Below are 13,752 nucleotides of genomic sequence, written 5' to 3'. Positions count from 1 at the left end.
TAACTCCGGGCTAATGTGCTAGTGAACAACATTAGTGAAAATCACCAGGACATGATTATCATCATTAGCATTGGGTGTATCCTCACAGTGGCTTTCTGGAAATAAGGTCCTACCTCCTCTGTCTAAGCCAGAGTGACACAAAGTCTAGGAATGTCAAGTCAGGACAGTGTATTATCTCAGTAGCTAACAAATGGGAAAGAACCAGCAGCAAGGTCAGGAAGAAGGCGGAGTCTGGGGTCAGATGAGGGGGGGCTGCACAGCTGGGCTGGTACTTGCTACGGGATCTGTGAAACCCGCCCCCTCGGCTAACGTGGATGTTAGTCCCCGTCACCACAGGGACCTAAATCTGCAGGCCACTCTCCGTGTTCTTCCCTGCATCACACTGTAGTCTGGGTTTCACTGGCAACCTTCATAGTCATGAAAATGTTCCTCCATCTTCAAAATCACTTTTGCAAAAGAAACTCATTTCAAAACATGCTAATTGGTGCCTTTTAGTATTCTGTATTTTTTTTGTTGCATTTTTCGTATTTTAAAAATTTAAAACACAAATGTGAATAGATCCTAGTCACTGCTGGAAGAGGAGGGCTTTACTCTGCCAACCTGATATGCGTGATGGCTAAGAGGACCTTTTGAACTGCACAGGAGTACTGTCACTTTTTACAGAGAACCAAGTGACCATGTATGATTGCAGTTGCTTCTCCTTAAACACAGATCTGCTTCCTCCCCTGAGGGGTGGTAGTCTTTCCAGCTGCTGCTGGAAGCAACACCACGTGCCTGGGCACCCCCAAGAGTTAAAGGGTACTGACAGTGTTCCGGGTCCCAATGACCAGGCCCCTTCATGCTCAGGGAGTGACAGCAGGATTGTATTGTAGTCACACGCCGGTTACCAAGGCAGCCTTCACTCCTCAGGGGAGGTTTGTGGCCAGCACGTGACACTGACAGAAAGCTGGAATCACGGCTGGGATGCAGCATTCAGAGCCGGCTCCTCACGCGTCCCTACTGACCTCCCGGCCATGTCCTGTGTGCCTCTGTGGCTGGCTCTGCAAATCCCTCCTCCAGCACCTCCTCCTTCAGGCCCATTTTTCAGGGACCCACACTTATCTCCTATCCGATGTTTCCAGAGGGCCGTCTAGAAGTGACCCTCACCTGGCCGGAGCAGCGCGGTCTGGAGGACTCAATGACCACTTCTGTGGGGCCCATCCTCACAGCCCAGGGACCCTAACAAGCACCAGCAGGGAGGCCACTGGCAGAGAAGGGACAGGTCCTCAGGCCCTCTCTCAGAGCTCCACCCCAGGCGCCCCCTCCAGAGGAAGGAGGGACAGCCCCCGCTCTGACCTCAGGCTGGGGAGGGTCGAACTTCCCGCAGACGCACCTGCTGCGTTTCCCCGTTTCCCCGCAGACCTGGAGGCGGCTGATTCCCGCCCGCAGCTCCAGCCAGAGCCTCCGAGAGCCTGGCTCGCGCCCCTTGCGCTCCCCTCCCCGCCCGGGGCAAGCTGGTCTTCAGTGTCACTGTCCACAGGATGTGTCTGCACAAAGTGTTAGTTATGGGGCCATGAGCTCATTGTTGCATGTGGCTAGCATCACTAAGTGTATGTTTTAAAGGTATTTGAAAACAATATATATAATGTATATATATATAATATATATACACACACTATTTATGTATTTATGTATAATTTTATTTTTCTACTTTCCCAAGATGAATCAATTATATAAAAAGTGCATCACGCTGTATAGAACTCAAAGTTCTCTCCTATAATTCTGTGCATCTGGGACTATAGAAATGTCGCTGTCCCTGCACCACTCCTTCAAATTAACATTTTCAGTTTACAACTATAAATATATATATACATATATGCACATATACAGCTGTATAATGTGTATATACACACACATATATTTTATACATTATAAATGTATATATATATTTTTTTCTTAATTGTGCTGCCGTTCAAGGTCTTCCTTTTATTATATTTTACACAATATCTTAGTGGCAATAAGCTATAGCTGATGGAAAAGAACACACCTGTGAACCAAATACCATGTTTGGGTTCATATAAGGGATAAAATTAAAGATGAACATTGAGAGAAATTGTGAACTGTTGGGACCAAATAAAGAGGAAACATTCTCTGGTGACTTTCCACAATCCAGAGAAATCTAGAGAGAGATATGAAGGAAATACTGTGCTTTCCTAAACTCCTTACATTTGGCACTAAAAATAAATCCATTGTCTGCCAATATCATCTCATTCTCATTCTTGTTTTCCTTCCTCAGAGTGAGAAATATAAGCTTTCATTTTGATGGTGCCCAATATAATTTTGAAATACATTGCCTTTTAGTTTACGGAAAGTTACAGAGAGAAAAATGGTGTGTTCTGTTCTTGGTAGTAGGGAAAGGTGACAGAGCGTTTTCAGAGGGTGGCATTTTGCTGAGATTTCCGGGGTGTTCATGGACATATGGGAGGTTTGTCCATAAAACACCCAGTACCTTTCACCTTTCAATCTTCTGGGACATCTATTAGAGCGCAAAAAATAATAATGCAAGATTTTTTCCTTCCTTCTTTCTACCTTGCCTCATTCTGAATCAATTTGAGGAGGAAATCGTTTGTGGTCTTGAGGTATTGTATTGTTGTGTTACAGAGTACTCACATGTATTCTCTTAGCTGAAGGACTTGGAGCAATCCTCACTGTCTCTTATCAATGAGACAGAAGTTCAAAAAGATGAAGGGAATTCATCCTGGAGTTGGTAGTGACAGGGCAGGAATTCTGATCTAAAAGTTTCAACTTAAAAACTATTAATATCCACCCCCCCCAGCCCCGAATCCAATGCTGCTTCCTAAACATATGAGTAAATCAAAATTGGGCAGAAGGGTCCTAAAAACTCATCATCTGAGAGTCACCCTGGCTCAGCCACACTGGGATTTGCAGGAAGAGCCCAGGGCACTGCCGAGGGAAGGAAGCACCAGGCAGTGAGCTCTATAGGAGGTCAAGAGTCTGAGCATTCTTTTTGCCCTTGGCTTTGTCTATGACTGTGCAAGGGTCATAAGACTCCTGGGGAGCAGCTCATTGGCTACCAGGACTCCTGGAATGGGTCCGACTCAGAAGCCGGGAATCACAGACAAAAGGCTCGCCAGTGGCCCATGACTTTCCATGAGCTTGTCCAAGCCCTGCCCTCAAGCTGCTGAGGGTCTTCATGGAATTTCTGTTCTAATGGTATTTTGAGGTACAAGGTGGAGCTGAAAATGTCATCCTAGCTTTAGGACTTTCTAGATCAATTCAGGCTGTGAATAAGAAACACTTTCTTAAACATAATTAAGACTTTTCAGATAAATTCAGAACTCAAAATTTGCAAGAGAAAGAGCTCTTTAGGTGGCAAGGGAACAACAGAGGAATTATCTTTCCATACTTCAGCTCTGCTTGGAGTATTTAATGTTGAAAAACAGCGAAGCTATTTCAGTGTTTTCATTTGGAGTTACTGCTTATTACACAGCTGTACAATTTTTAAGAAAAATAGTCTTAAGCAGAAACACCAAGAAGAGAGATTAGACCCCCCCTTGAATCAATCTGATGCCTAACAGGCTCAACATGAACGGTGTGAAATGGGTAAAACCTCAGGAGTGTAATTGTGGATCTTAAGATCTATAGAATGATAAGATCTTATAGGTCAAAACGCCCTTCTGATCACACTGCTTGCTCAAGATTTGTCTCTGAAACGTATTGGAAGCAGACAGTTATACAATAAAATTGACAGAGTGAGCCATAACGCTATCTTAGAAATGCTCACCGTATGAGCCATTTACTTTGGCCCAGTCTTTACGCGTATTTTATGTTCTATAGGACCAATTTGAGACAAAAATAGTAAGGTGGGCAAAATTAGTCTTTTGCAACTTCTCTGTTCCTTTTTCCTTTTCCCTCTTCCCTGCATTTTTAAAAACCCAGCCTGTATGTGTTGTTCTCAACAGGAGCCAATGAGGCTAAAATGTCGGCTCCCCAAGGACAGAAACCGTGTCCCATCTTCTTCATCATCTGCCTTCCAGGGCTGAACATAGTGCTTGGGAATAATCACCATGAAAAGGCATCTGCACTTTTAAATAAGAAATTCTATGAGCCTGAAAAACGTTTGAACCCCCAAATCATAAGTACTTAGATGTGGCATTTGGTCATCCCCAGTGGGCAGGCTGGAGGTGATGATGGCTTCTTTTTTTCCTCTAAGGGGTCTGTGCCCTGATATCCCCCCCTCCCAGTACACACACATCACCCAGAATTCCAGCCAGAGGTTTGTTTCACATGATAAGTAGAACATATTTGAGAAATTAATTTGGAAAATATCAGTTACATTTAATAAGCCTTAATTATCAGTTAGAATTCAACACATCTTAATTTAATTAAATATTTCCTGCGTGCCCCCCACAGAGCAGCTGCTGTGCTAGGTATTCAGTGGGCAGCATGCAAACCATGCTGGGGGGGGAGGTGGTCAGTAAACACGAGGACAAATGCAATGTATGGTCACACTGGACAGAGCATAGCAATGAGGAGTAACGGTGCCACGTGACTGTTGGGATGGGGATGGAGGGTTAGCTAGGGGATCAGGGAAGGCCACACAGAGCAGGTGCCGTTTGGTATAAACCCAAACAGTGAAAGGAGCCAGCTAGGGGACATTTGGGGAGAACTTCACAAGCAAGGATAAGGGTAAGTCTAAATGCCAAGAGACAGGAACAAGCACAGTGTCATTAAGGCAGAAAAAGAAAGGTCATCCCAAGCAGAAATAAGCAACCGAGAGAGAAGGTCATGGGTGTGGTGGGACCAGGCAGAGTCTTGTGGGTCACATCGATGGAAGGTGACGCCTGAGGACCGATGAGCTGGGCAGTTACAAGGATGCGGGTGGAGGAGCTCTGTAGAACTGCCAAGAACCTGTAACTCTTCACGAGAAACCTGCTTGCTGCTCACGCCTCTCAGAAAACCAGACAATACTCTGTTCATCAAGGAGCCTGGGGTGGTGCCTCGGGTCTTGACAGCTTCTGCATATGCATAGTGCCCCCATTTTTTTTAAATCAGTGCTTTATCCTATATGGTGATTCAAAACATAGCAGACCCCAAGTTCTGAGGCTCACTATGAATTGACTGGTGAGGATTCTCGTATTGGTGAAAACCATACCTGTTGTAAGTAAAATATTCTGGAAAGAACAGAAAATTTGGCATGAGAACTTTATAAGAGTTCTACTGAATTTACAGTTTAGAAGAAAGTGCATTTAAGCCAAAATTAGCTTCTAGAAAAGCCATGCTTGCAGTGAAAGTGAGGAGACACAAAATAAAAGACAACCCTTGGTTTACTGACACTTAGCAGGTGTCTGGTCAGTTGAAAAACAGTTACTATTACTTTTGGATTTAAAGAATTCAAATTTTATAAAATAGCTTACCTAATGGTTTCTTAATTATGGATGAACAAGACATTCCTTTAAAATTATCTTCATTATATCAAACTGGAAAACTTCAGTTGTGAAAAAAAAATCAACAGTACAACTGGGCTTTTGTTTTAAATGGAAAAATTGGTTCTTCTCTATCTCCAAATTTTTTTGTTTGTAACTGTCTTTTTTAAAAACAAAAAAGAACAAAAAAACAAAATATTTTTTACCCAGCAAAGCATCCAATACTGTAGCCACTGGACAAAGTTAAAGTCATACGAGGCACATTTCGGGTGCCCCCTGGCCACACATGGCTGGTGGCTGCCATGTTGGACATCAGGATAGAGCCTTCTCGGTCAGCACAAGAAGTTCTGTGGGACAGCACTTCTCTGACGCTGCTCAGGCATGCATTTATTTAGGAGATCCTTTTTTTTGGATCTCCTGTTGATTATTAATAATTGTGAACATATCACTTCCCAATAAATAATTGCGGAAGATATAGTTCTTGGCGGAACTCGTCCAGACGTAGACCAGAATATCCTTTCCTACATAAAACTTGTGTTTTCCCTCATAGAAGTCATTCACAGTGATGCCCTATATTGTTTGGTACTTACATCCTTCTGCAAAACCCTTTATTTTTAAACAGTAATACTTCTGTGCATCAACCCCTATCACAGGGGGTTATAATTCTCTCCCTGCAGACAGACCCGAATGAGCTCATTTATCTTTAGAAGTGCCAGGGCTGGGGATGGGTTTCAGGGTAAGACCAGTGAAAGCAAAGCTTTAGACCATGAACTAACAGCTTATATTTCGGGCAAATGATTCAACACGATGGATTTTTTAAAGGTTGTAGAATTGAATGGCAGAAGGATAGCCACGGCATGAGGACGCAGCTCAGTTATCTGTGATCAGATGAAAGGGGTCCTGCTCCGGGGAATACACAGGAGCAGTGGGGGTCCAGTAGCCCGCTGCAGCCTTGCTCTAGGATACGGTTCAGAGTCACCGTCAGCTTTGATCCCACTGCTTTCCATGAAATATTAGGGGAAAAGGTCTCTACTAATGAGGGTTGAGAACATACTTACAATGCAGTTTCCAGTTCTGCTTTCTGGACGTGAATTGCATCAAGCTTGACAAGAAGGAGACGCGGGTAAGGAACAAGAGGGAGTGACAGGCATTACTAGAAGGCTTGCCCATTGGGCCCTGCCAGGGGGCGCCCATTTATCACATGCAATTCTCATGAACACTCTGAACGTTGCAGCTCTCAGCCCGACTCTGTCTGCTGCTCTGCCCCCTGTCTGCGTCCTGCCCAGAATGTGCTGCCCCCCATCTTGGTTTCCTGGAGTCCCCCTGGGCACCCCTCAGCACCTCGCTCTCCTGCTTTCCCCGTGCTCTCTTGGACAGATGGAGGCAGGGAAGATGGGCACGGCTGGCTCTGCTCAGAGCCAAGTGAGCACTGCTGGGGGAGAAGGGCAGGGGTCCAGCTAAGATGACCCTGCCAAGGCCGAGTGGCGTTGTGGGGCCTGAGGTGTGTACCCCCACACGGCTGAGATGGGGGCCTTGTACCCACTAAGCTCTGTCCACTCACATTCTGGGGAAGACTGGGTGCGAGGGGAACACCAAAACTAGAACGATCTCGCTGGTGTCCACCAAAACAGGGACAGGCAAACGGAGAAAAGATAGAGCAGTGGGCGGAAAGATGTTTATACATTTCCTAGAGAGCAGAAGCGCTTCCCGGAGTAACCAGTGACAGAAAAAGGCCGCCGAATTAGGATATTTTGGCAACTGCTCTGAAATTTAAAAAAGGAAAGAAGATGCAGACAGGTGACTCTCATATTTCTCTAGTCAACAGGAATGGTTCAGCCAAACGTAAGACAAAGTGTAAGAAGAGATCTCCTCAACATATCCAGAGTCCTTGGAAAAGGCACCCAGGACCCCGAGTGAGGTTGGTTCTCCGACCTGAAGGGTCCTGCTACGCGGGGGCTGTGTCCCCAACCTGGGGGAGAACAAGGCTGCCCGGAGAAGGGAGTGCCTGCTGCTGGCCTGGCCCCCTTGGGGAGCCCTGTGCTAAGGCACACGGAAGGGGGCAGGTGCAGACCGGGCAGACGAGCCAGTGCTGGGCATGGGGCAAGGCTGCACACAGCCCTCCACCCCCCCCTCCCCGCCCCCTTCCCCAGGCTGTAGATCACAGGCTCACCTCAGGCAAGGTTGAGGGGGGAGCAAGGAGCACTCATACACCCCAGAACAAAGGAAAGTCCTGAGGGAACTTCTCAGGTTACAGTGAGAGCAAGGGCTGGAAAAACAGGGCCTCAGTGCAAACACACTGCAGGGAGAAGGGATAAGTGGCCATGATGAGAACATTCTAGAAACATATGCAACTGAAGAAGAAGAGAATTCCTTGCAAATGTTTTAGGCCCTAGTACATTTAGAGAAAATACAGATTTAATGAGTAACGGGAATAAAGGTGAGCTGGTAAAATCAGTAAGATGAAGAGACACTGTTGCAGATTTTTCAGTTAAGACGGGACAACTAAAAACCACCAGAGCTAATAAACTATGATAAAGGAGGAGCACACAGACACAGTGGGGAGAAATTACTAGCAGAGACAAGAGTGCTGAGATGAACCCAGCAAATGCAGAAAAAAAAGAAACCACACTGCACATTTAAAAACAGTGAAACAAGGGGCTGGGGGGAAGGACATAGTGCTATTTAAATGTTCTCCCCAAGCATGCCAATTGCACTCACTTAGTGTTTGTACGTTTTTATGTCAGAACAGATTTTTTCTAACTAGTGAGACACTGGCCAACACTTGTATGTGTTTTTTCTTTTCTCTTTTCCATTCAGGAACAAATGAACAATGTAATACATACCACTTTTATAAAGGAAGCGAAATGAGTCTTCCAAAAACTGAGGAACAATCATGCGCGAACAGAAGAGCAGAACACACACCTGAATTGTCAAGTCACCTGCCGTCAGCCGCGTATTTATGCGGAGGATGTCTCCTCCTCTTTCCCTCAATCCCCATCTCCAGATTCACTAGAACTAGACCGGTGGGGGCCTTCGTGCGTTCTCCTTTCATTGTTGCGATACACTCATGTCAAAGCAAAGCTGGATAAACTGAATCACAGATCACACCACTGTTCTTAAAGGGAAACATCATTCTAGCACAAAGTATGAGGCCATTTCGGCAACAAGTCCTAAATATCATGGCAGCAAAACCCGCCTTGCCCAAAGCCGATTCTACTCCACTTCTCTGCCTCTGGGGGACAAAGGCACAATTTGCTTAGGTAAAGGCTCACTGACATTCAAATATTTAAATAATAGTTAAAGCCACACGGAATGAATGCTGTGCTTTCCACACAGACCTCCCAAGTTTCCTACCTGTGGAGTAATGCTATTTTTCATATTGATTGAAAAATTATCACATTCAGGTAAACTAGTTATAGCTTGCAAATCATACTCAGAGATATATGTATATTTTGAAAATGTGATTTCCTCCAAGAAAAACATTTATTTCTTTAGCAAAAATAATTTTCTCCTATGAGCGTATTCTGTTGATTTGTATTAAAAGATATCAAGGGAAGGATGAGGGACATGTAAAGTGATAATTCACTGACTAACCCTTGATCTTGACTTCTTGGCACAGAGCCTTGCTGATTCACTTGTCACCCCCACCCCAAGTCTGGAAATCAGTCTTCCTTTGAGACAGGGAAGGTTGGAAAGGCAGCTCGCAGGGCAGGCAGCCCGCACTCAGCTGGCCTTGGACTAAGGGGAGGTGTTGGTCCCCTTGCACTGGGAGAGACCAGAGCTGTCAGCTCAGCTGCAATGCAAAGATGATTTTATCTGCTTGTACGTTACTTTGATTTGGACTTTGTTTCTTGTCAGTTCACTCCCCAAATATGATTTATTCACAATGTTTTTGCTATCAGATGGTAATATAAAGTTGTACTTTTTTTTTAATGTGAGGAATCTATATTGCTTACTTTTTCCTGTAGCACTTAAGGGAAAGAAGATGACAAATAAAAAATAGAACTACATATGTCACTTAAGCACCAAAACTAAAATAGATTTTCAGAGATATTTACCAATTTTGGGATAAACCTGGGTATTAATTAATTAATTAATTTTCGGAACAAAAGCTTCAGCTAATGAAAAATAGCTGTGGGTCCTTTGGATGGATGGCAGACGGACTTGAAAAAGTGGTTCTTTTATACCTGGATTGATTTAGCTTCTAAAACCACTTCGTACACCTTATTTTTTTACTCTTGAAGGGAAACATTGTTTTTCCTTTACCCTTTATGCCTTATCTACTACTGCAATTTCCAACACACCATTAAATGGAATCACTTCGGGAAGGAAAAAAAGAAGGGAGGAGGTGGGGGGGGGGTCACTCTTTAAATGAATTCTCTCAAAATCCCTGAGTTACATCTTCCAAAAGGGGAATTTGGAATTTTACATCTTCCAAAAGCAGAAATAAGCACAGAAGTGTCGAGCAAATTGCCCTAGTTCTCAGTGCTAAGAGAGGCAGAGGGAAGCCTTGGTTTCAGGCTCTGCCTCCAGAACTCCTGTCCCAACCACTGCCCTCCGCTGCCCTCCCTGGCTCCCAGGAGCGAGGCCACGTGTGCTAAGAGTGAAAGCTGCTATGGAGATGTGAACGGTGTCTATCAGCTGATAGACACCATATGGAGAAGTTAATATATATATAACATAAGAGCTTACTAATGACTTAAATTATGCTATAAATTCTTTTGTAACATGCACAGCAGTTTAAAAATTGTTTGAGATTTGAAATATAACAAAAACCACAAATCTGAGCTGCACGAATTCATCTGAAAAGTGTGTGCCCTCTTCCTGAGGCTACAACTGACACTTTATCAGGAAAGAGCCACGTCCTCCTGGGACACGGTCCTAAAGGGGACAGCACAATGTGTTTCAGACTCCAGGTTTTCTTTCTTTCTTTTGCTATAATAATTTTTTTTATTATATTATGTTAGTCACCATACAGTACATCCCTGGTTTTTGACGTAAAGTTCGATGATTCATTAGTTGCATATAAGACTCCAGGTTTCCAACCTCAGATCACCAAGGTTGCCAAAAGCCCCCCGTTCCCTGCACTAATCTCCCATGTCCTCGCCAACATCTGGTACTATATTTAAGGCTTAAAAAAAAAAAAAGTTGACAGCGTATCTGGGTGAAAATGACCATGAATTCTCCATAAACTCTTAAAAGAACTTTCCCCATTTTTAGGTAAAAATATACTATCCCCTTGTTTTCCTGTACGTGTGGCTTACCATATTTTAAACATACCCGGAATCAAGTATGATCTTAAAGATTTTAATTATGTAACAATAAGAACAGTTGCTTTTGTCAAAAAAAAAAAAATGGCAAGGGGCTGGGATTTCCTGCAGGCCAGCCTGCCCCATTTGCCTCTCTCAGCGACTGGTGCTTGCGCTGGTGTCCCCGGACCGGTGAGCCAGCCCACACACCTTCCCACACCTTGGTCCTTTGGGTATTTGAACAGTTAGGATCTTGGGTGCCTGCTACCTCCCTTCTTCTTGATTTCAATTACTGTCACGGTCCCTGATGCTGTCCCCTCATATAAGTGGTAACATGTGGTATGTGTTCTTCTGTGCCTGACTTATTTCACTTAGCAAAGTGTCCTTAAGATTCATCCAGGTTGTCACAAATGGCAGAAGTTCCTTCTTACTTAAAGCTGAATAATATTCCATTATACATACAGTATCATATATGTATGATATGAACACACAACACACATACATATATGTGTATATATGTGTATATATATATGAACACATCCACTGTAGAGATAGATAAACCGTTGTATGGTGCAGATCCATGCAGACGCTGGGTACAGGGAGGGTCCTGCTGTTCCTGTAGGTATAACACATTGCCAGTTCTTTCTACTCTGCCTCCTTGTTCTGGCTTTATTCCCTGTGTGTATATATATGAACCTGTGTATTTGCAACATGTGGGAAAGCATAGGTATCGATGACTTCTAAGTATGGGTGACTTATGCTTTCCTACCTAGTTGCAAATACAGAGATTCTTGTTATCCAAGGTGGATTCTATAAGAGCTTCAAGCAGCCGATTAGTGAATACTGAACCAGTCCTCAGGAATACATGTACACATACGTCACATAGATTATCATCCACAACTTTAAACAAATAGTTCATCTTGGTAGATTTTTTTTTTTAATTTCACCACAGAGGAAGCTGTGTTCAGAAGCGTGGAGTGCCTCGTCGTCTGAGGCCGCCCCACGAAGCAGGTGCCAGAGTGGGAGTCCCACCACCCGGCCCCCAGCCGGAGCCGCTAGCTCTCACTGTCGGGGCCCTTCCTGCCTCCATCCCGTGGTCCCCTCCGCACGAGACAAGACCGGCTGCTGTGTCTTCAGCTTCTGCGGGGACGTGTGCACCGAGACACTCGAATTTTTGGCTGCCCTGAGCATGTCCGCAAGTGACCACAAAAACGACGCGAGTGCTGCTTTTCAGGTTACAAACAAACGTGGGCGAGTAGGAGGATCCGCTGTATTCTAGCAACCAAGTAATTTTAGTGTAGTTTCCATCACCTTATTCCTGAAGACTGTTGCAGCAGCCCCCAGCGCTGAATACACAGTATCCAGTAGAGCCCGACCAGACCGGACGCAAAGCCCTCCCGGGAGACGCCTACGCGGCCCTAATCACAGCCGGTCCTGCGCCTCCCGCGCACACGGGGGGGGCTGGGCCCACGCAGGGCTCTTGTCTTTCAAAGCCCTTGACCCACGGTTAGAAGCACAGGGGAGGAGCGCCTGGCGGGCTCAGTCGGTAGAGCATGTGACACACATCTCAGGGGTCAGCTGGGCCCCACCTTGGGGGTAGAGATTATTAAGACACAAGAACAAAGCAGAAGCCTGAAATCCCCATGGTTTCCTCTTTGCTTTGTGTTTACATTTTTGTCTCCTTGTGCCATATTGCCACAGCCGCTTCTGAACCCTCCCCCCAACCCCCCACCGCAGCTCTCTCCCAGGAACCCATCGGTAGGGAAAGAGGGTTCTTTCAAAGCCACCAGGCGCACCGCCTCACCCCTGTGCGCTGCCACACCTCGTACTTGCCAGAACTCTCCCAGCGAATTACTTAAGGTGAGTTTCCCAGAAGCCAAGGGGAGAAGGTGCGTCGCGCTTGCGTCGGCTGGGTTCGCAGAGGAGGCTGTGAAGCCCAACGACCCCGCGAGAGTCAGGAGCCCCCACCCACTCCACCAGGGAGGGGACATGCACCAGCGCCACAACTGTCCGCGCTCCGGGGTTTTGTGCGCTAGAAAGGTCGCCTTTGCTACAACTTCCAGGAGCCAGGTAGCCTTGGAAGCCAGGGGCCGATGACATGTCCGGGCCTCAGAGCAGGTGCAGGGACCACAGCTCTTCCTCCTGTTCCTCGACCACCGCGCCTTGGTGTCAGACGTCCTCACGGGTGAATTATTCTCGCTGATCATAAGCTGGTATATAAGTAAAATGACAACTCTGAAAAAATTTAGAAGATTGAAAAGACTATTTCAACTATGACTCGCAGTTTGATCTGAAACAGGTAAAGTGAATGAATGGATGAGAAATTTTGCCGAACAGCAGTAACTGATCTGGAGAAGGCGAGGCTGGCCGATCTAGAGACAATAGGCCCCAGTTTTAGGCATTTATGCGAATGATGCCAGTTTTAGGCATTTATGCGAATGATGCATGTGTCTGTCGTCCTGCGGAAATACAAACGATAAAAGAAAGCAAAGCCTTCTCCTCAGTCCAATCCCAGGCCCCGTCCCCTATGCTCAATATCCAGATATTTTTAATGCTTTTTATTAACATAATAGGTATGTATACAAATATATACATGAACGACATTAACAATCTTTAAAGAACCAATCTACACTGCGTATGTCATCCTACGTAACATATAAAAACAACATGCTTGTTGTGGGCAATTTACCCTGAAACAACTTTCCCTCCACATTTGGCGGTATTTAACACCTAGCTGTTCCCTTTTACAATTTCCTTGTGTGAAGAAACATTCCTTTAAATTATCCATTCTGTGAAAGGAGAAAAAAAAACCCCACTATTTCTCTATGCACCCTTGGATCTGTTTTAAATATTGGGGAAAAAATAATGAATGTTTTACGAAGTTAAATAATTTAATTAAGTCAGAGTTAAAATCAACTTTAGACAATATTATACATACATCTCACCCTCCTTCCTCCCAAGTTGTGGCCTTTGATTCCGAATGACCTCATCCCTTTGCTTGGCTGGTCCTCCAGCTGCTACTTACTTCAGCCCTGTTGATGTAGTTGTGGAGTACAGGTGAGGGTCAGTGGGGTGGA

The sequence above is a fragment of the Ailuropoda melanoleuca genome, chromosome 17 (genome assembly GCF_002007445.2).
Source record: "Ailuropoda melanoleuca isolate Jingjing chromosome 17, ASM200744v2, whole genome shotgun sequence".
NCBI classification, from domain to species: domain Eukaryota; kingdom Metazoa; phylum Chordata; class Mammalia; order Carnivora; family Ursidae; genus Ailuropoda; species Ailuropoda melanoleuca.
The sequence above is the reverse complement of the archived record's forward strand: the minus strand, read 5'-3'. Positions refer to the sequence as shown.